The 23,147-nt window shown below is 43.1% G+C and overlaps 1 long non-coding RNA gene and 1 pseudogene across 2 annotated transcripts; one reads left to right on the top strand and one right to left on the bottom strand.

The window, feature by feature from the left end:
• Positions 1 to 7,492: 7,492 nt before the first annotated feature.
• Gm34325 lies at positions 7,493 to 22,820 on the bottom strand. Of its 2 annotated transcripts, none has more exons than XR_003953895.1 (3): positions 22,797 to 22,820; positions 12,196 to 12,251; positions 7,493 to 7,910 (listed from the first exon to the last, which is right to left on the bottom strand). It is a non-coding gene; the product is annotated as a predicted gene, 34325 (long non-coding RNA). The 2 variants fall into 2 exon arrangements; XR_003953896.1 differs by lacking the exon at positions 22,797 to 22,820 and adding an exon at positions 15,475 to 16,017.
• Positions 20,720 to 21,549, top strand: Gm17958 (predicted gene, 17958; annotated as a pseudogene).
• Positions 22,821 to 23,147: the final 327 nt, after the last annotated feature.

The raw sequence follows: 23,147 nt of genomic DNA, 5'->3' as shown, positions 1-23,147 counted from the left end.
AAAAAAAATCCCAGCATAAAATTTCTCACATTTTAAAAGCAACTTTCTAGTTTATTTGGTACCTGATCTCCAGCCATCTTTTCTTTATGGTATATATCTGTTGAATGGCTGAGAACTCTAAACAGCCCATTGCTGCTCAAGTCAGGCAAATTTTGACACTAACTCTGTTCAAAGGGAATACCTTATTTGGGGAGGTTTTCATTTCACTTTGCTTTCTATCCCACATGTCTGTCACTTCATTGAATTCTCTGGTCGTATCTTGGAGTAATCCCTGTTTCATTCAGCCGTCTGTGTTCTCTTAGAATCCATTCAACAGCTTGTTTGAGTCTTCTTTGGGTTCTTTGAACACAGTGATAACCATTCCTTTGAGTTGTGTGTCTGGGATTTCATCTAAGTCGTTCTTTTTGGAAGGCTGTTACTGTGGGGCTGGTAATTTTTTGGAGGCGTTGTGTAGCCTTAGAGCTTGGCATTTCTTTTGTGTTTGCATTGAGACTTGGTGCATCTGGTTTTAGTTTTTCAGTTGAAACGTTTTCAGTTACTTTTATCCTCTCACTGGGTGTGTTGGCAATGTTCAAAAGCAACTGAGTTGGGGTGTCATTTTTTCTCTCATCTAAACTCATAGTCAGTCCTCAGTCCCCAGGACACCCCTGAGAATCCAATGCCATCTGCAACAACAGACAGTATCTGTCAAAGGGAAGACTCACTATTAAAATATAATAATAGTGGGCAGAGACGAAGAACAACCGCCAGAGGATTCCAGCTTAGTGTCTGAGCACTCATATTAAGCCACTCACCACTGCCTGTAACTCCAACTTCTGGGGATCTGACACCTTCTTCTGGCCTCCTCAGGTACCCATACACAAGTAGCCCACACTCACACAGGCATATGCAAACAAAATAAAAATAAATCTGCTTTTAAAACTACAGAAATAGTCGTGTAAAAGGCAATCATCTTGTGCAACCTGTACATATAAAAGCAACCATTTTAGTTAAAGTTTAAACCATTAAAATGCTTTGTGGTCTGCTGGTTAGTGTGGGAATGTGTTAAAAGCAACCGTGGAGTGGAGTAGCACCAGTTATCTGTGTTGGGTTGATATAAAGTATCTGGAGGGAAACAGAGAGAACAGTTCAGTTGGGGAAGGGAGATGAAGCAGCTTGGGCTACAGATAGACTGAAAAGAGAGGTAAAGAAATATAGCCAGATCTCATAGAAGAGTCCCAGGTTCTAGAAGGCTGAGACACTGAGACCCCACAAACCAGGTCAGCCTGGGTCTTTGGGAAAGGAAAAGGAGAAAGGAAATAATGGAGAGAAAGGGGAGAAAGACAGGGAAGAGGAGATGCAAGGACAGAGCTGGTCTGCGTTTTGTATTTATTTGTATGTGTCTGTGTTAACAATAGGTAGTAAATAAAGGAGAAACTGTGAATTGGAGAGACCTGGATGGAGCTGAAAGTATACACGCCGTCTGACCCGTGAGGTGGGCTCAGGCTCTCGGTGTCCCTTCCCCAGGGATCCTCTGTGATGCTGAGTCACAGCTTGTCACCCCTGAGCTGGTGGCCCTGGGTTCTCTAGGAAAGCAGGCTGAGCAAGCCATGGAAAGCAAACCAGTAAGCACTGCCCCTCCATGGCCTCTGCATCAGCTCCCACCTACAGGTTCCTGCTCTGTGTGAGTCCCTGTCCTGACTTCCTCAGATGCTAGGCTACAGTGTAGAAGTGTAAGCCAACTTGATTTTGGTCACGGTGTTTCATCACAGCAATAGAAGCCCTGACTAGGACACAGGTGCTTGTAGCCTACCCTCACCTCCATGTCTGTCTTGAGGAGAACCCTTCAGGAGTTGGTTTGCAAATACTGACTGTATTTCTGTACCATCCTGGATGCTGCTTGAAGTTTATCTCTAAGGTCCTCCCAGACTCTGCCTTTGACCAGTTTCCAGCTTGCTGGTTCTGGTTCAAAGTCTCTTCTCTATATAGCAATGCTCTGTGGACCAGGTTTCAATGTACAACCTCATGACACTTACCCTGGGGTTCACAAAAGGCTGCTGAATCTCCATCACAAGGTTCTCTCTCTCTCCCTCTGTCTCCCTCTCTCTCTCTCCCTCTTTCTTCTATCTCGTGTGTGTGTGAATGTGTGTGCATATACATACATGATGTATACATATGTATGAGATATATTAATCTTTTTGTATATACACATATGTAATATATGGAATATTATGTATATGTATGGTGGTCGTAGGTCCTCAGACTATATGGCTCTATCACTCTCTATCCTTTTCTTTTACTCGTGTGTGGTGTATACATGTGGAGTGTGAGATACTTGCACATGTGTGCTTGCATGCAGAGGCCAGACAGCACTGGGCATCTTCCCTTCGCACCTGCACTTCACCATTACTATTTATTTGTGCATGTATGTGGGAGTGGTGCTTATTTGTGGGTGGGTGGGTGCCACATGCTTGCATATGGAAGCCAGAGGGGAACATCAAGTGCCTTCTTCTTCTCTCTCTGCTTTATTCCCTGAGACAGGTCCTCCCACTGAACCTGGAGTTTTCCACCTGGGAGCCAGTCTGGCAGCCAGAAAGCTCCAGTGTTCCTCCTGCCCACCCACATCCCATGCTACCGCACCTCCAGCTCTGGGGTTACAGAGGATACACCATGCACAGCTTTTTACCTGGGTTCTAGGGATCCGAGCTCAAGTCCTCATGCTTGCAAATCAAGTTCTCCTATCCACAGGGCCATCCTCCCAGGCCAAATGTTTCTAGACAGAGTCTCTCCCTGAACCTGGAGCTCACCATTCAGCTAAACTGGCTGGCCAGAAAGACTCCAGGATTCTCTTTCCCTCTGCCTCCTCAGCACCGGGACTATAGGACTATTCCTAGCTTCTAAATGGACACAAAAGATCTACACGCAGGTTGTTATGCTTGTGTGGGAAATCCATTAATTCACTGAACCATCTCCTCAGCCCCAGAGGATTCTATAAGTGGTATTGCGTGGCTGCTGCATGGAGTGCTGCTGAAAGCCAAGTGCTTAGCACAGAACACAGAGAAAAGAGGGGTGTCCTGGCATTTCCCTCCAGCACTAAGGACATACTGGGTCAAGCATCCTTTTCTGCTCTTTAGAATACCCATTACTGGGACTGGAGAGTTGGCTGCATGGTTAAGAGTACTGGCTGCTCTTACAGAAGGCCCGCATTCAACTCCCAGTGTCTACACAGCAGCTCACGACCTCAGTAACTTCAGTTCTAGGGACTCCAATGCCCTCTTCTGACCTCTGCAGGAATCAGGCACATGTGTGGTGCACATATACATGCATGTCAAACACTCATACACATAAAATGATGAAATAAGTAAATCTTTAAAAATTAAAAGTAAAATAAAGTATTGTTTCCATTGCTGAAATCACGTGCAGGTCTCCTTAGCTCTTTATCTGTGGCTCCCAACAGGAAGTGGGAGTTCCCACTACCAACAGTTCCAGGATAGACTGAATTTTCTCTCCTGATTTGTAAAGTGCATCACTTTGCTTGCAATCATAGCTACACACATCCATGCACCACCAGCCTCTTTGACAGCTGCTATTCAACTTTCCCTAGGTTATTTCTTGGAGACTAGCAGGCCATGCCTACATGTCACCTGTATGTCACCCACTATTTTCTCCTTTCTTTTCTATTGTCCAGTCTTCTATTGGTCATTCACTAAACAGACTTCACTGTCAGTGGTCCCAAGAATCAATATGCATGCATACATACATACCATACATATGTGAATGCATATACATACATACATACATACATACATACATACATACATATATACATAAATACATACTATACACACACATTGTGAGGGTTTTAATTCTTGTCACACTGGAACACAAGTCATTCCAGCCAATTGGCCTGGCATTTCACAAATCTTCACAAATGAGGCAATTGCCATGTGCTGAATTTATTGCAGCTGTTTTCCATACTGAGCTATGACCGTTGATTCCAGAATCATCATCTGTTAACCAAGCTGATTGCCAGGGTAATTGCTAGATAGGTTGAGCTTGTCAATATTAATGACAGACAACTCTCCCTGCTTAGAGGAAGGCCTACAGTCAGTCCTAGGAGAAAAGGGCCTATTTGCTTATGACTGTAATGGAAACTCCCAGTATAGTTTCCCATGGAAACACGCAACAGAATGCTCTTGCATATAGTATTTCTATTTTAGAACTGTGTTTCTTCAACTGCGGCCTGCTGTTCTGAAATGCTTTGGGATCCCAGCCATGACATGTTGGATAGTTTAAGTCTTGATACAGCCGTGCCCTTTGGTTATGGAGGCGGTTGCACAAATGCTCAATAACAAGATTGTTCAGTGCTTTTCAAAAGGAGAATAATAGAAGCATTTAGTAACTTTTCTAATTCAGAGGCCGTGATGGAGTTCGCATTGAGCAGGGGCCGGGGACTTTGCTAGCAGCTCCACTGGGCACTGGTACCATTGGCTAACATTTCTAACCATATTGCATCATTGAGATCTTACAGCTGTGATGGAAGTACAAAGTGCAGGCATCTGCTGCTATGAAAATCATACTCAGATGCTCAGCCTTTTGTGAGTGATTTTATGAATTTGATTTCTCCAGATCCCAAATGGGCCCCCTGGGTGTCGAGCCCTAAGTGTAGAGTGGGCAGGACTCAGCCTCCTGACCTCTGCTGTCCAAGTCAGATTCACTCACCCATTGCCTGTTGTCCAAAACTCTGCAGGTAACTTTCTCTAATGATTCTCTTCCTTTCTGGAGGTATTTGTGGGGTTTGGCCTTTTTCACTCTACAACTGCTATTCTCAGGGCCGTTTCAAGAAGAGGCAAACTGTTTTGTCTACTTGAACCCAACAATTCGTCTATCATCTAGATGTGGAAATCTTTAGATGACAGCCACAGATGCTGTTATAAACGATAAAATGATTGGAGCTCTCTTTAGTACCTAAGACAGATGCCAGCTTGCATGCAGTGAAGGACTCACCTTAGCCACAGAACCTGGGGACTCAAAACAAAATACCTTCATCTATCCATATACATGTGTGAAGTTTTTAATATTTTTTATTATTTTGATGTATGTGTGTACACATGTGGGTACCTATAGGGGTTAGCAGAGGATACTGGAGTCCTGGAGCTGGGGTAACAGGTGTTCATGAGCTACCAGACATGGATGCTGGGAACTAAACTTGGGCCATCTGCAGGAGCAGCAAGTGCTTCTAATCGCTGAGCCAACTCTCCAGGTCCATGTGAAGCATTTTTACTTACAGCTCAGCTAAGACATTTGCTTAGCATGTGCAAGACTCTTGTTTCAATACCTTCCCCAGAGAAATAAATCCATGAACAAGATGTCTGGATATCAAAACAAAGACAGTATGACAGTCAGTGTTACCACCTAGGAGATGCACCTTGGAGTGTGTGATCCTGTGTGAAAAATGGAGAAAGTGAGCTAAGTGCAAGCATGCATTAACTCATCGATCCAAGCTCTTCGGTGTGGGTATGATGTGACTGGTTCTCTCAAAAATCCGCTTTTACCGTGCAATTTATTAGACTCCATCTACCCCTCAAAGTGTTTGACACTCAATGTAATGACATGCTGAGAGTAACTACAAAGAAAAAAATCTAATAGAAATCTATAAATGTCTTTCCAAGCAACAAATGTGCTCCATTCAAATCACCAATTCCTGCAATGATATTGGAGCTCTGCAGTTTGTGTCTATGTGGACAGAAGCTTCAGATGTGAAAACATGCATACCTCATGAGATGTTAGCATCAACAGGTGAACTTTGCTTAACAGTAGGGAGCACTATGAACACCAACTAATCATAGTATTATCTTACCCTCCCAAAAATTCCATCTCTCCCATAGATCTGTAGTGGCTTCCCTAAAGAAACATAATGTATATTCCTCAAGGAAACAGAATAAGCATCGACTACAAAAGGGGGATTTATGAGTGGTTTGCATGGTAGAGGTTGAATAGCATGTCACTGGCAGCCTGGAAAGTTAGCCAGCCCAAGAAACTGAAAGTGTCAGAGCAATAGGAACCAATGAGACAGCGCCATCTGAGGCCAAAGGCATCAAGTTCCCTGGATTGTTGCCAGGTGAGCCCAAGCTCAAAAGCTGAAGGTGGAGTCTGATACCCAGGCAATGACAGCACCTATAGGCACTGTAGCTAAGGAAGGATGGATGCAGTTTGTATGCATCAGCTGACTTCCCCTTGGACTTTTGTTCCGGGGCCCCACCTATTGGATAGTGACCCCCACGTTCGAGGATGGCCCCTCCCAGTTGGTCATGCTGCTGCACACATCAATCATGCCTACTGAGACCCTTACAGGTGCATCTGGAAGCTGTATCCCTGACCTATGTACCCCACAGTACTTTCTAATTGAAGTTGAGGCTACCTCAAGGCAGATATTAAAAAGGATTCTCAATTATTATTATTTTATGTTCCAAATTTTCTGAAAAGGGGCTAGATGTAAACTTTCTTTCTGTTTGTTGTATTAATGCTCACATGGCGCCTCAATTTTTACTTTTGGCTATAAAGCCTAAAACGTTTACTCTCTGATCTGGCTTTGTAGTGAACAGCACTGACTGCTCTTCCAAAAGACCCTGGCTTGGTTCCCAATGTGCACATGGTGGCTACAGCATCTGGAACTCTTCTATCAGGGGGTCTGATGCTTCTTCTGGCGTTCCAGGACACCTGACGTACATGGTACACATGCAGACAAAATACCTATACACATAAACTGAAACTTTAAAAACTTGTTAATAACCAAAAAGATATCTATACCTATGCCCTTCCCTCAATAAAGTGTGATTTAAAAAAAAAAAGCTTTCTGGTGGCCAGTCCAATGCCTACATGCATGCTCCTCCCCCAAATACGATGGGATTCAGCTTCTTCTAGATCCAGCTGTTTAAATATAGCCAAGGGTTTCCCTAAGAGTACATTTTAACAGAAACCCACCAATCCAGAGCCCACCTCCTGCTCTGACTCCTGCACCACACTCATATTTTCCTATGTGACAGATCTCAGAGACAAGTACTAAATAACCAGTACATACCTGCTAAATTCAGAACAATCCAGAATCATTTGTAGGCCCTGTTTTGCCTTTCCTCATGAGACCTCAACAAAGCCCCAGGCCCATGCTTATTGCAGAAGCCAAGCTGAACTCATGAAGCATGAAATGTGGGACGGATCTCATGCAGAGTCACAGAGAGTGCAGTCCTGGGAAGAGCCTGAGGAATCAAGGCTCACACAGTAAACTCTCTGTAAAGACCTAAGTCTCTTTGTAGACAAGAGTCAGGTTACCCACAGGCATTACTCGTTGAGGCTGGCTTGCGGCTCTCATGTCCGGGTTTGAGCCTGGAAGGCATCTTGGAACTGGAAGAGAAGAGGGGACCTAGCGGTGTTGAGAAATAATGGAACCAAGACAACTAGTCTGCTCAAGGTTCAAATTTTTAATGGTGGACACGCTTTATAAAGGAGAGGGGAAAGCTCATTCCCACCAAATCATCCTCGGAGCCCAGCTGCAGGTGATCACGTGTAGGCTCTGGAACAGCTAGGCCGACTCCCAGCAGGTAGCAGTAGGGGCAGTCGCTAGGGATCTAGGGAGGCAGGCTCCACCCTAGGTAATCTCCTTAGTGACAACAAAGTCAAGGTCTGGCTCAGCCTGCTTCAGGCTTGTGGGAGGCTACAATTACTCTTGCTTTATACTATGTAACTGCAAGCTGCCACTTTTGAACCTCTATAGTAAAGGACATAGTTCTTGGGACCTGTGAGCCCCACTCGTGTCCCCTCCTGTGATGACACTAGCTTCACAGTATCATGTCTAAAGTTGCATTCTTAGAGCATCAACTTTGGATAATCCTGGTTCATCCGGGTCCCTTTGGGTTACACATGATGGAAGGAGCCTAAACAAAAGAAGAATGGATTTCATATAGCAGAAGGTTGAGAGATAGGAAACTCAACTGCACTCTTTTTTTTTTTTCCCCCGAGACAGGGTTTCTCTGTATAGCCCTGGCTGTCCTGGAACTCACTTTGTAGACCAGGCTGGCCTTGAACTCAGAAATTCACCTGCCTCTGCCTCCCAAGTGCTGGGATTAAAGGCATGCACCACCATCGCCCGGCTCGGGAAACTCAACTGCACTCTTAAAGACTCAGGGTTTGTTGCTCTTTAATACTGGCTTTTCACCTCTCCACTCAGTTTCGGTCATTGATGCCAGTTCTTGAATCTAAGTGCCATTTTTCTGTATAACTGATTGATAGAAACAGATGCTTCCCCCAGACTCTCACAATCAGAATGCTCTTGGCAACACTGCTGTCTATTCCTAGTGAGACAATGGAATTAGGTTGGTCTCAACCACCTTTGGCTCAGGGACCTGTAATTAGCTTCACTGGGCTACAGAGTGAAAGATGGATGAAAACATGCAGATTCGCTTAGAAGAAAGGAGAGGCAGGGTTTAAGTTGTGCCACAATCTCCAGTAAGTACATCTGCAAAGTCTCTCTTCCCTATTCTTTTATTTGGATTCCCTCACCCTAATGTGATCCCTTCCTATTACGTTCAAGTCTAACATCTTAATGTGTATTAGAATCACTTGGAGTATTTGCTCGAGTGCAGGTCTTTAAGCTCTGCAGCCAGAGGTTCTGTGTTAGTTTGTTTGAGGGCTCAGAGGATGTTTAAAGGCGGTGTTGCGAGCATTAAGCACTGAGTATAACACATTGCACTCATGTGAGTTTCCTGGAAGAGTTTAAGAGGTTGACAGGAACATATGGTATCAGTCGTATGGCCTGTATACAGGATGATAGCCCTACCAACACTTTCTACCATGGTAACATGAAGATATTCCACTGTAACTCCTTCTAGATGCATTCTGGGAATATCTTCTTCCTTTTTCTCTTGTAATCCAGAGATGAAATTTATGGTTATCTTCTTACTGTTTCTCTGTGTGTCTGCGTTCTGGACACACTGAGTCAACAAATACTCCAAAATTGAAAAGAAACATTGTCTAGACGATGAGTCAAGGGGATGTCCACTGTCTATATTTCGGCCTGTTTTCCTGAGAAGGACAGAATGGCAGTTTCCTGATGAACCAGTAAGACAAGTAGAAGACTCCCTTCATCATTTACAATGCTGTAGCTGGGCAAGTAGCTTAGGGGTAGAATGTGTTGTGCTCAGCAGCACAGGCCCTGGGTTGAACCACCAGCATCATACAAATTAAAGACATTGAACATTTGTTTTTATTTATGTGCATGTGTTTGAATATATGTATGTTCTCTCTCTCTCCCTCCCTCTGTGTGTGTGTGAGCATGTGTGAGCACATGTGCGCATGCACGTGCACACTCGTGTATACAAGAGGTCTTCAGATCTCCTGGAGCTAGAGTTATAGGTAGTTTTAAGTCACTCTTTGGAATCTGGGAACCAACTCACGTTCTCTGGAAGAGAAGGAGGCTCTCTTAACCGCAGAGCCATCTCTTCTGCCCAAAAGAAAATATATGGCATTACTAAAGCACAGACTGTAAAATTCATGTGTGTTTTAATATTTAAAAAAGAAGACCTCAAAGAAATTTTACTACCATCCTTAGCTTATCTGACTGAATTCTTATTCTCTCGGGAGTTCTCTCTGCTCTTAAGGGTAATTTGGTGACTTAAAAATACCAGGAAATCCTAAGAAAAATAATCTTATTTTCTTAGAGTGTTCCAAGATGTTCCAATCATTAAAAACTTCTATAACTCATACAAGATTGAAGAATTTTTTTTCTTGGTTATTTAAAATTTAAGGCCAGCAAAATTGCTCAGCAAGTAAAAGTATTTGCCATGCAGTCTGGTGACTTGAGTTCTATTCCCAGATATGGTGGTAAGAGGAAAGAACCCCTGAGAGTTGTCCTCTGACCTTCACACATGTGCTGCTTGTGGATACACACACACACACACACACATACACACACACACATGCACACACACACACACACACACATGACATGAACACACACAAGGACACAGACACACATATACACCGAATAATGAGCCTTCACTTGTTTTTCTTTTGGGATGATGTATCTCTATGTAGCCCAGGTTGGCCTTATCCGAAGCCCCCTGCCTCAGTTTCTCAAGTGCTAGACTCATAATCGTGTGTCACTATACATATGGCATGCATGCACTATGTATACCTACAACCTTTTAACATGCTAAGTAAATTTTCTTATGTAATTTTGTGAGCAGGCCTAACTTTCTACCATTTTTTCCCCTCTTCCAGTGACCACAAATGCTAAAAATCTCTTTCTGCCCATGTTACAAATAAAAGCTGTGTGGTTGGGTTTTGTGTGGAGGCCCAGGAGAAGGAAAAAATGTTTCCCTGAGTCAAATCTGAGACACTGAGTCTGAATATCATCCACACATCCTACCTTCAGGGACACAGGGACTGAGCTTCCTTAAGGACCTCAAAGGCCCTTTCCAGTACCATCACCTCCATAACCAGAACCTTGTGCATTTATGGCCCCTGGAATGGGCCACAGTAGACACAAAGTTACAACCGCTTTACAAGACATTCTAAAACCAGCTTCCCTCAGCAATTCCTTCTCTGTTTTTTTTTCCTATTAGTCATTTCCATTCTAAATATACAGCTATGTTATCACTTTCCCACTTAACAGGGAAAACAAAGGAAAGCTCTCTTGGCCTCACTTCCTCCTCTGGCAACTGTTTCCACTGTCTCTACAGAAAGGCACCATCCCTCCTCCCTGCCTGCAGCTCTCACATGCTTCCTCTTGCAAGCTACTTCACTTCGGTCTCTACCCTCACCTCTCCACCTAACTGTTCTCATTACTCTTTTGTCTTCCCAAGGCTCATGACCTTCCATCTCAAATGACCATCAGCAGCAGTGCTATCTAAAGGGCTTGAAAGTGTGTTCTTTATATCCTGCCTTGTCTTGTCTACATGCATATATTCAACTGCCAAGATTTCCACTTTACTATCTGATGGGCCTGCTCCAAACTGGATTTCTGGTCTTTCCTGCCAACCCTGCTCCTCCCTGGCTCCTCCTGTTGAGCTGAGGCAATCCTATCCTCGCAGGGAACAAGCAGCCATTAGCAGATTCATTACTGATTCTGCTCATTTCCTTGTTTCACACCAAGTCCCCAGGGAATGTGCCTACTTAAACTATATCCAGAATCCAACTGCTTTCTAGCACTCAGGAAACAGAGACAGGTGGGTTTCTGTGATCTCAATACCAGCCTGGTCTACATAGCGAGCTCTAATCCAGCCAGGGCTACACAGTGAGACTGAAAAATAGCAACAACAAGCCAGAAATAACAAAACTTTAGTTCCTTCATAATTTCACTGGGGATGTGGGGGTCTGTTTTCTTCTGGTTGTTTGCTTTTCTGGTGTGTGTGTGTGTGTGTGTGTGTGAGAGAGAGAGAGAGAGAGAGAGAGAGAGAGAGAGAGAGGCAGACAGACAGACAGACAGACACACGCACACACAGAGAGACACAGAGAGAAACAGAGACATACACAGAGTCAGAGACAGACAGAGACAGACAGATACAGACAGACAGACACAAAAACACAAAGACAGAGAGAGCAATGTTAGCTTCTTCAATTGCTCTCTTCTCTGTTTTTTGGCACAAGGTCTCTAGCTGAGCACAGAGTTCACCTATTTAGCGTACCAATCTGCAAGCCCTCTGGACTCTGCCTTCCCAGAGTGAGGACTATAGTGTCTTATATTTTGCATAGGTCCTGGCGATCCCAACACAAGGTCCTCATGCTTTAGCGACTGAGCCATCTCTCCAGCCCTCCCCCCATTCCAAGAAACTCAACTAAGGTCTTTTACATGTGGTTGGCACGAAAACAAAAGTTGCTGATTCTTGCAAACTTCTGTTCCACGCACCGAGGAGCCAAACGGATACTTTTCATTCCTCGTGGACTGAATCATTTCTGTGTGTTTACATCACTGAGACTCAAAGAGGCATCTACTTGCCACTTGACAAATGTGGACTCACATGAGACTCCTGTGGGAAAGAACTTCATGGCAGTCTTAGAAAGGTCATAGGAAAGGCGACCAACTGCTCTCCGTGCTACCAGCCCGTTACAAGAAAAGCTACAGAAACTCCTAGCTTATCACTATTCCCATCCAGCATGCATTTTACCCTCACCACTGCTGTCAGTCATATATTTTTGTGGGATTTTTAATCTTAAACTCACCTAAATACTCCTCCTTCTTCTTGGTTCATGCTTCCACAGACACAGTAAACTGTATCCTAAAAGGAGAAAATGAACATTACTAAATAGGTAATTCTCAAGGCTTACTGTACCTCTGAGAGTGCCAACTGCAAACAATAAGACTTTGCACTTATGATTTTGTTATGTAAATGTTCATTATTTGGGGCCCCCTATTTGTATTCTAGCATTACTTTTTTTTTTCCTACAAAAGATAAAGGAATAATAGGCTTCAGAAAATAAGAAGCAATGAACAATAAACACCTGTTAGAGCTGGGGAAATCCATAATGCCTCAGAGAACATTTTACAAATAGATGCAAGTATAGGATTCATAGAAACCTGGTGTCAAAGAAACCAGGATAAACTTAAGGGTAGAATGGCAACGCTCTTCTTAGGACCTTTGTATTAGTCATGGTTCTCCAGAGAAGCAGGCCTGAGATTCTTAAGGAACTGGCTCAGGAAGTAGATGGATCTGGCAAGTCTAACATTTGTAGGGCAGCTTGGTGGGCTGAAAATTCAGGTTAGAAACTGTAGTTGCCAGCCTTGAATCCAAAACTCCCAGGGTGGGGCCACAGGCTGCCCAGGCTGGGTTTTCATGTTGCAGTCTGAGAATTCTTTCTCCTTCAGATATTGTCAGTTTTGACATGCTGGTCCTCAGCTGATTGGATAAAGTCTGTACCCCAAATCCACTGATTTAAATGCTAGCCACACTTTAAAATGCCCTCTTGTATGATGTAACTTCTGCACTGGTATTTGACCTATTGTGAGTGGCAACCTATTCAACTAGATGCATAAAATCACCTATCTAAAGGTAGCCAAGCGGTTCCTCAGAAAATTGGACATAGTACTACTGAAAGATCCAGCAATTCCTCTCCTGGACATATACCCAGAAGATGTTCCAACTTGTAATAAGGACACATGCTCCACCATGTTCAGAGCAGCCTTATTTATAATAGCAAGAAGCTGGAAAGAAGCCAGATGTCCCTCAACAGAGAAATGGATATAGAAAATGTGGTACATTTACACAATGGAGTACTACTCAGCTATTAAAAACAATGAATTCATGAAATTCTTAGGCAAATGCATGAATCTGGAGGATATCATCCTGAGTGAGGTAACCCAATCACGAAAGAACACACATGATATGCACTCACTGATAAGCAGATATTAGCTCAGAAACTTAGAATATCCAAGATACAATTTGCAAAACTCATGAAACTCAAGAAGAAGGAAGATCAAAGTGTGGATACTTCGCTCCTTCTTAGAATGGGGAACAAAATACCCATGGGAAGAATTACAGAGGCAAAGTTCAGAGCTGAGATGGAAGGAAGGACCATCCAGAGACCCCACCCTGGGATCCATACCATATACAACCACCAAACCCAGACACTATTGCATATGCCAGAAAGATTTTGCTGATAGGACCCTGATATAGCTCTGTCTTGTGAGGGTATGCCAGTGCCTGGCAAATACAGAAGTGGATGCTCACAGTCATCTATTGTATGGAACACAGGGCCCCTAATGAAGGAGCTAGAGAAAGTACTCAAGGAGCTAAAGGGGTCTACAACCCTATAGGTGGAATAACAATATGAACTAACCAGTACTCCCCAGAACTGTGTCTCTAGTTGCATATGTAGCAGAGGATGGCCTAGTTGGCCATCAATGGGAGGAGAGGCCCTTGGTATTGCGAAGATCATATGCCCCAGTATAGGGGAATGCCAGGGCCAGGAAGCAGGAGTGGGTGGGTTGGGGAGGAGGGGTGGGGGGCAGGGAGGGTATAGGGGGCTTTGGGGATAGCATTTGAAATGTAAATGAAGAAAATATCTAAAAAAAAGTTATTGATACTATCACACACACAACACACACACACACACACACACACACAAATGTAGCCAAGGGATATTTTTCCTCTATTATTCTCCCATTGAGGAAGAAAAGCAACTCTGAGACTCTAGGACATATGCAGGAGCTCTGGAAAAAAAAAGCTAAAGTAAGTTATTTGAAAATAACAGACAGTAATCAAGTGGTTTTGATATCCAACGCTGCTTCTAAAGATTCCACAACTGTGAGTCTAGCCCTTAAAGTTCAAGAAAAAAAAATGTAGTGACATAGATAGCAATATTTGATCTTTTTTTATCTAATCAAATTGTCAATTACCATTGATACCCATTTGTTACTTAGACCCATAAAGTAAAAGATAAAATTTGCAACAACAGCAAATTAAATAATAAGATTAAATTGCAAATCTTAATTTAAAAAAATCACATAGACTGAATTTGGAAAATTCATTTCTGAACTGAGTATGTTGGCTCACATATCTGTAGTCCTAGTACTTGGAAGTCTGAGGCAGGAGGACTTCCATAAGTTCAAGGACAGCTTGGGTTATATAACAATATCCTAACTCAAATAATAATTATTTTTATTATTATAATTATTATACAATTATTACAGTTGTTTCATTCTATCTATGGTATAGATAAATATTAAGTATATAGAATAACATTCGAATAGTCAGTGAGGAGTAATAACAAAATACTACGAAATATAATTTATTATACCTAAGTGTATTTTTTTAAAAATATCTAGCTGAGTTCAAGTTCTTTGAGCTTAGGGAAAATTCTGGAAATTATGTATGCTTAACTCCTTTAGCAGTGCTACATTTTTTTTTTAAATACAAAGCATAACAATCTTTGACCCAGTTAATCTGTCTTTGAGAATGGCATCTGGCAGCAGCTTAATTAATACCTAAGTGAATGCAAACTTTGCAAACCTAGGCTAAAAACCTCTAGTGGGATAGCAAAAGTCCAAACCAGTTTTTCTACAACATTCCCTCAGAACATCTACCTATCTCTCCATCCTCCCTGGCTCGCTTCTCACTGTCAGCCCCTGCAACTCCTAACACTGCCAATCAAGAGCCAAGTTGAGATCTTAAGAAGTATCCTTTGCTTCTACCTTAAGGAACAAAGTCTTCTTAATTTGTCAGATGTATAGGAAATGACTTAATTCCTTTCTTTCTTTCTCTCTCTCTCTCTCTCTCTCTCTCTCTCTCTCTCTCTCTCTCTCTCTCTCTCCCTCCCTCCCTCCCTCCCTCCCTTCCTTCCTTCCTTCCTTCCTTCCTTCCTTTCTCTTTCTTTCTTTCTTTCTTTCTTTCTTTCTTTCTTTCTTTCTTTCTTTCTTTCTTTCTTTCTTTCTTTCTTTCTTTCTTTCACTTTGTTAAACCATGAAAGAACAAAATTATTGGCTTTCATTGAAATTTAACTTACCGGCTACCCATTTTCCCCGTGAACTTTGTGGGAGTGAAGGTGTTTACCTAGCTGTGATGCTGGGGATTGAACTCACAGCTTTGTGAGTAGCAGCCAAGTGCTCTACCACTGAACGACATCCACAGCAAATCTGTGTCCTTGACTTGCATGGATCCTCTTTGATCACTCGCACAGTTTAAAGAATTAGTTTGTGTAGAGTAGCCGTCTGGATTTTATTAGCACGTCTGCACCCATCTATGTTAAAACGGTTTCAGATTTGTGGACAAAGCTCATTAACGAGTGACGACAGTCTTAGGAATAAGGACCCAAGAAAGCTAGTTTCAACAACGCAGCCTCCGGTTCAAGGACATGGATTTGCCGAGAATGTAGTTCAGTGATAGAGCACTTGCCTGGTAGAAAGCATTGCCTTCAGCTGTCACTGTGCCTTCCTGTCGGGGGGTTTGGCTGCATCCCTGGGGAGGGCCTTATACAGCCCTTTTCTTTCTTTACTCATCGTAGATTAGCAAGGGTGCAGCTCTGCCCCTCTGGACAGTGCAGATGATATACAGCAGCACACTGATAATCATTTCCTGGCTGATCTCCTATTTTGGAGAGGGATGTTTATTTTTACATGTGCACAGCTGCTGATACATCACAAAAGTCAGAGATGTTTAATCCCCAGGACCTCGGCTGCTATAGGCACAGAGTTGAAGCCACACAGTGGCAGCTTCCGCAGGCTATGGGCCCCACTGTCATTAGCAATAAAAATTAATCTTAGGGCACATTTCCTGAAAACTTAGGAATCTAATACGCTTTCTTTAAAATGTACAGTATAAAGAAGAAGAAGGAGGAGGAGGAGGAGGAGGAGGAGGAGGAGGAGGAGGAGAAGGAGAAGGAGAAGGAGAAGGAGAAGGAGAAGGAGAAGGAGAAGGAGAAGGAGAAGGAGAAGGAGAAGGAGAAGGAGAAGGAGAAGGAGAAGGAGAAGGAGAAGGAGAAAGAATAGAATTCTGGCATATTTTTCCATAGTTTCTGACAAGAAAGATTTTCTTAGGGAAATGAGAAAGGCTCATTTATCATAAAGATGAACATGGTAACGTGCTGGGGCTAGGGAGCTGTGACAAGAAAGAACATTTTTGCTATAAGGTGAGATATGAGTGTAAAGTGGGATGTGGTGGCTTCCTGACTCTGACCCGGTTGCCTGATTTGGAGTTGAATTCACACTCCTGCTTCTGGGTAAAGCTATTTTGATAAGCTAAAATCTCAGAGTACTGCCATTCATGTAAAGGCAGCAGCCAACGATGGGGAGACACGCTGCCAAGGTCAGTGTGTCGCTGGCAGCAGAAAATGCAACTCAGCAGTGTCCACTGCCAACGCTGCAGCCCGAAGAGTCCCTTGGAGCCTCCCGGGGCCTCTGCTCAGGTCCTTGACTTCCACCACAGGAGGAGATCCTGGATGAGTCAGCGGATAAAAGTTAGTGAGCTTGTCCACTAAGCAGAAAGATCTGGCTCACTTCATGAGAGTCAAGCGTGGGGGTTAGGAGAGGAGGAGCGAGCATTCCTAATTGCCTGGGCAGTAACTACATAAGCGATTTGGGGCTCTTAATTAATCTGCAACTAAATTTCCATATTGGGGAAATCACATTCTGCCATTCCACTTTTCCATATATTTGGAACTATATCCATGACGATGAGGCTTTAAATTGATTTTAGCTGGAGAAGGACAAGCTGTAGAGACAATACATTGCCCAAAACTTTTAGTGACTTATTCATAGGTCACTAAGGGATTGTCTTTCAGGCATGGATCACTAACCACTTTTAACAATCTCATTTGTGACATGTTACCTAGAAAAGGCAGTATAATTCTTTTACAAGTGACCTGGTTAATTATGCTGATATTTTGGGCAGGAGAAAGTAATCAAAACTGGAAGGGCAGGCTGGAGAGATGGCTTAGCAGATAAGAGCACCAGCTGCTCTTCCAGAAGTCCTGAGTTCAATTCCCAGCAACAACATAATGGCTGGCAACCATCTAAAATGGGATTTGATGTCCATTTCTGCCATGCAGGCATATATGCAAATAGAGCATTTATATACATAAATAAATAATCTTTAAAAGAAGGGAGGGATACTTCTTGTGATGCCTTTGTTTTTTAACACTCACTGTCTCAAATGTGACAGTTGGGTTTATTGTGTTAAAAGACCAGATCAGTACAACTGCTGTGCTATTCACAAATATATCTGGGGTGACATCTGAAAATAAATTGTGAAGAAAATGGTAAGGCTTGTTTTGTTTAAAAATTGTGTAAGGATGTGACTTCACTAGGTTTCTTGAAGCTCCCGGTATATCCCTATATCTAAGAGTGGGCATATTGTTCCAAATGTGATGCTTCAAGCAAGTGTGAACTCTGACTTCAGATGGGGCGGAATATTGTCCTGAGTGACAACCATGCACAGAGATTCCTGTTCATTCTTGCCCTCCTAGTAGACCATACTTTAGCTGGTGAGATGAAGGAAGTGCTGTTTGTATCAGATAATAACTACTGCAAAAGAATCGGCATCTTTTGCTATGCCCCTCAGAATACACATTTGGATCTCAGGGAAACCTCAGGAGACTGGACAATGAGCAGAGTACAGATAAGGGAAACTGTTCTAGCCTGCAGCTACCCAAGAAAGGTCACTTTTGCTTCAATTAGGTTCTAAATACTCTAATCCAAATGGAACAATCTGGAATGTTTCAATGGATTTAAAAAAAAAAAGTCAAATGATTTGGAGCAATCCTGACCCACTGAAAATTCTCTCAAAGAGAACCCTTTTGCCCTCAAAAGCTAATATTCTCCATCTGCAATGAAGTTTTTAGAACCTTAACCTACCCGAAGTGTATGGACAGACAGGCAGTCCTGACACATCCCAGGATTTACCAGTGAAGGGAGCAAGGAGAATGGGGGTGTATGTTTGTAACTCAGCACTTAGGAGGCAGAAACAGGGGGATTGATGGAGATCCAGTCCAGCTTGACCCAAAACAAAACCCCACCTCACTAGAAGGCACCTAGACATAGAGCATTCTTACCAAGCAGGAAATTTACCTTATGTGTCCACTACCCATGGACACTAGCTTCCTTTGAGAATAAATGCTGACACTCTGTGTTCCAAAGATAATTAGACAGGAAGCGAAGAGTGAGGTGATTAGGAGACTTGAATTCTAGAATATGATGGAAATTCCCCTGGGGATCTCATGCTCACAAGGGACCAAAGTAAAGATGTAAGACCAGCAGGGAAACTCTTGCACAAGCTCCAGTAGCTGGTACCCTGGAGGGGTTAGAGTTGGAGCAGAGCCATATTAGACATCCACCTTGCTGCACAGGTATAAGAGGCTGTGGTTGTATTATTGAATCAGTATCTGGTGTCCTTGCCTTTGCCCACATTTAACAAGAGATTCTCCCAGTGCACATGACACCCTTCAAAGTCACCGCCACTAAAACATGGATTCCCAACAGCGAAGGTTCAGACTGGGCAGGTGTGTGGTAGGAGAGTCAGCATCACTTTCTACAAGATAACTAGGATCAGGATTCCAGTCCTCACAAATTAAAGAACCCTGGCTACCAAGCTTACAGAGCAGCCCAAGAAGCAGGAGCACTAAGGTACTTTAGTTGGTGGGGGAGGGTGCCTGATTTTGTAATTTGGCGATCCAGGTGATCAGTCATCAGAAGAGCCTGAAGTGAACTGATTGGCGGCAGAAATGCGCTCCTCTCATGGGGGAAATTTCTTAAGTGTGTGTGTGTGTGTGTGTGTGTGTGTGTGTGTGTAGACTCAGCAAAGAATCTGAGGGGCTGAGCAATTTGATGGTGAAGATAGGTTAACTAATGGAAAAGATTTATGTTATTTACCACATTACAAAAATATCTAACACGTGCAGAGCTGCTGTGACTAACTGACCCCCCCCCCAAAAAAAAACCACATCACCCAGGTAATGTGTCAGTAAGACAGAACATAAACACAACAAAAGTATCTTCCTGTCTACTGCGTGAAACCCTGGAAATACACTCATGCAATATGGGCTGGTCATTGGTGTGGGCACTAGCTTTGATTTGGCTTCAGTCACGATCTTTGGAATTTACACACACACACACACACACACACACACACACACACACACACAAGCCTTCATTCATTACTGTTTGTTTTCTAGACCCAAGATGGCTACCTAGATGAGCTCAGAGAAAACTCCGTCAATCCCCTTCACTCTAGAGTTCACTCAGTCCCCTGCTGGCTGACCATCACCAAGAGGACACTTAGAGACTCTCTAGCCCACTGCCTAGAGGTTGAATTAGCTCTCTTATAAATTACTATGTTCTTCTGTCATAATGAAAGCAGAACTGTCTGCTCCACAGCTAATAGTAAGCTACTAGTTTGCTTACAACCTTGTTAACTTCCTGTTATTTAGTATGGGTTAGGAAAGACTCTGTCAGCCCTGAGGCTGACCCCTAACTGTAGATCTTTTCCTGAGAATCTGACTCACCCAGGCTGAGTCTAGGAAAACATGGTGGTTTGGTTCCAACTCCTCCGTTACAGAGGTCAATCAAGCAGGTCTTTACAATTTCTGGGAGTGTGTACTGACTACTTTTATGTCAACTTGATATCAATTAAAGTCATTTTGGAAGAGAGAACCTCAATTAAGAAAATACCCCCCAACTGGATTGGTCTGTAGGCGAGCCTGTTAGCCATTTTCGTGATTGATGATCTGTGTGGGAGGGCACAGCTCACTGTGGACAGTACCACTCTTGAGATGGGGGTCCTGGGTTCTATAAGAAAGCAGGATGAGCAAGCCACAAGGAGCAAGCCAGTAAGCAGCATTACCTTCATAGCCTTTGCATCAGCTTAGACCTCCAGGTACCAGCACTGCTTGAGTTCCTGCCTAGCATCCCTCAGTAATGGGCTTATATAAGCTGTGGGGTTCCTTCCTCAAGTTGTTTCTGATCATGGTGTTTCATCACAGCAATAGGAACCCTAAGACTTAGATGTTACCCCCTTTCCCAAAAGTGAGAGTAACTAAGAATAGTTAGTGACTATTTTCTGAGATAGCATTTACCAAATGTTGGACATTCCCTTGGCTTGGGTAGTTTATTTCTTTCCAGACACCCAAGGGACTTCCCCTGGCACCATACTACATGTTTTGACATTTTCTTTATAGTTTAAAATTTATATATTTTATATAATTTATAATATTTAATAATATTAAAAATATTATTGGGGTGCCTGTCACTCAGCAGCAAGGCACAGAGTCCCCACCAAGTGGGGAGCTGCCGTACCTAGAACAGGTGGAACGCAGTCTGCTCTGTGGCTTTAGGAAGGAGCATGTGTGGGCACCCACACCCTGCAAATGCATTACAACCTGAAAGACGAATTTCCAATACTCTCAACCAAATAAATACTCTAGAAGGATGCTTTGGAGGAGTTCCTGTGCTTTTCAAGGGATCTACAAATGCTAAAGAACTGGCTCCAAAGAGTGAAAATTTGGCATGCCAATCGCCTTTTGGCAGCTGTGGCTTTTCCACACAGCAGGGAGAGGATCTGGGCCTGGCTTGTGGTTTCCAGTAAAAGTGTCTTGAATGAGACTACAAAGATAGGGATTCAGATTACTCCAGTTAAGGAGTAACAGTACAGACCAACTGTTGAGTAGTTGACACCATTACAATCAATCCAGGTGACAACGGATCATCGTGTATGCCTAGAACCCAAAACATTTCCCTTTCATGGGGCTGCTTCCTTGCCAAGGCCGTTGGCAGTTCTATGGGATGAACCAGGAGCTGTCCTGCCAGCCATATCAGAGGTCAGGAGATACAGGCAGAGTGTGTCCTTCAATAGTGTCGGGTTTTGCTCACCTACATCTTGGGCCTGCAGCCAGGTGATACTGTCTGTCCTTTGGAAAATGCGCATTTTTACCCCAGTCACATCAAGCACTGAAAATTCAGCTTCAGCAAGATCCAAGATTTCCCCAAAGTTCAAAATCCTTCAAGAAGTTGACGGATTGATAAAATAGGGTTGAAGAGTTTCAGATCAAAGGGGGGAATCTAATCCAGTAATTAAAATGGAAATGGTTGTGTAGAGTGTTTTTAAACTGTGTGGATATCACTAGTGTTTAGGGTTTGGGCCAAACACCCAGAGTAAAATAAAGTTTTTTTTTTCTCTAAAGAAAAAATGAATTAGGTAAAAATCTTACAGTGGCCTATTTGCTACTATTCTAGGTTTTTAACTTCTCACAAAACGAAACTCATAGGGTCTAAATTCATCATTTTGACTTTAGGAAGTTTTAGAGGCCTCTTCCTCAAAGTACAAGAAAACTAAGGCTATAGAGACTTGTCAGCAAAACATTGCCAGGGCTGAGGTTATCAGGCTTCCCGTGCTGGTGGGTGCTGCACAGAGGGCAGGCAAAACAGGGCAGGCAGGGTTAGCTTCAGGCGATAGTTCACTGCCCTCTGCATTAGGATGTGGAGGTGACACTTGTGACCTCTGAGACCAGATCATACTGACTATACAGCTTCTGTCTGAATCACACGCAACACTGACTCTCAGGAAGATCCACAGTGGGACTTAGACATGTTTCTTTAGGAAAGGCCACACAGAGACTATCATTAGGTCTCTAGCTGTTCCAGAGCCTCATCTTCAAAACCATCTCAGTCAGGGCAGTGAGTGAAGAGATAGGGGGAACCCAGGAGGCTTCTACCCACACAAAGAACAACAGGGAACTGAAGAATGCTGGGAGTGGGAGCAATAGTCTGCCCCAGGGACCAGCACACTAGCTGGTGATCCAATACCAAATGGCCAGCCTTGAAAACATACATGGAAGTAACATTATACAACTGAGCAGATTTAAGTGGGAGTTTTTGGAGGGAGGATAGGAAAGAGGAAAAATTATGTAAGTATCTCAAAATATAAAATAAATAATTTAAAAAGACAGTATGAAGTTTTCAAATAATTAACAAAAACATTATTAAAATAAAAACAAATAAATCGAGACAGAAGAAATGCCACCAGGGCTAAGGAGATGGCACAGCAGTTAGGAGCATTTATTGATCCCACAGAGGACTGAGGTTCAGTTCCCTGCACCCATATGGTGGCTCACAACTATCTATAACTCCAGTTCCAGGGGATCCATTGATCCCTTGCCTCCGAGGGCACCAGGCACTCACTTGGAGCACATACATACATGTAGGTAAAACACTCCTACACATATATGAATTTTTTTTTAATTAATGATGAATGTTTGTAGAATGCCTGCATGAGAGAAACTTTGTGTCCACCACAAGAATTACACTTTAAAATTCGATCTTTAAAACCCCACCCACCTACCTCGTCCTCATAGCCTCTAGAGCCTGACAACTTCTTTCTATTGTCTTAGAGAAACCCTGTGTTTTAATTGACCCCCTTTGAGGCACCCCTGCCACCTGGTGGCCAACGGTCTCACTACAGAAAACCAATGTTTCCTTCTGCCTGTCAGGTCTCAGTTTTCTGAAATTTTCTGCTTGTATTCTTGGGTGGATCTTCCTTGATGAATCAGGTGGTAAGTACTAAGAAATCTGGAATTCTTTGATATTTTTCTCCCATCATTTTGTTCTTGCTGGAATTTTTTATAAGAGATTCTGAGTTGATCTTTTACTTCCTTAATTGTTCTTCCTCCTAACCTCTCAAGTCTCTATTTTT

This window comes from Mus musculus, chromosome 2, assembly GCF_000001635.26.
Source record: "Mus musculus strain C57BL/6J chromosome 2, GRCm38.p6 C57BL/6J".
NCBI lineage: Eukaryota > Metazoa > Chordata > Mammalia > Rodentia > Muridae > Mus > Mus musculus.
The sequence above is the reverse complement of the archived record's forward strand: the minus strand, read 5'-3'. Positions and strand labels throughout refer to the sequence as shown.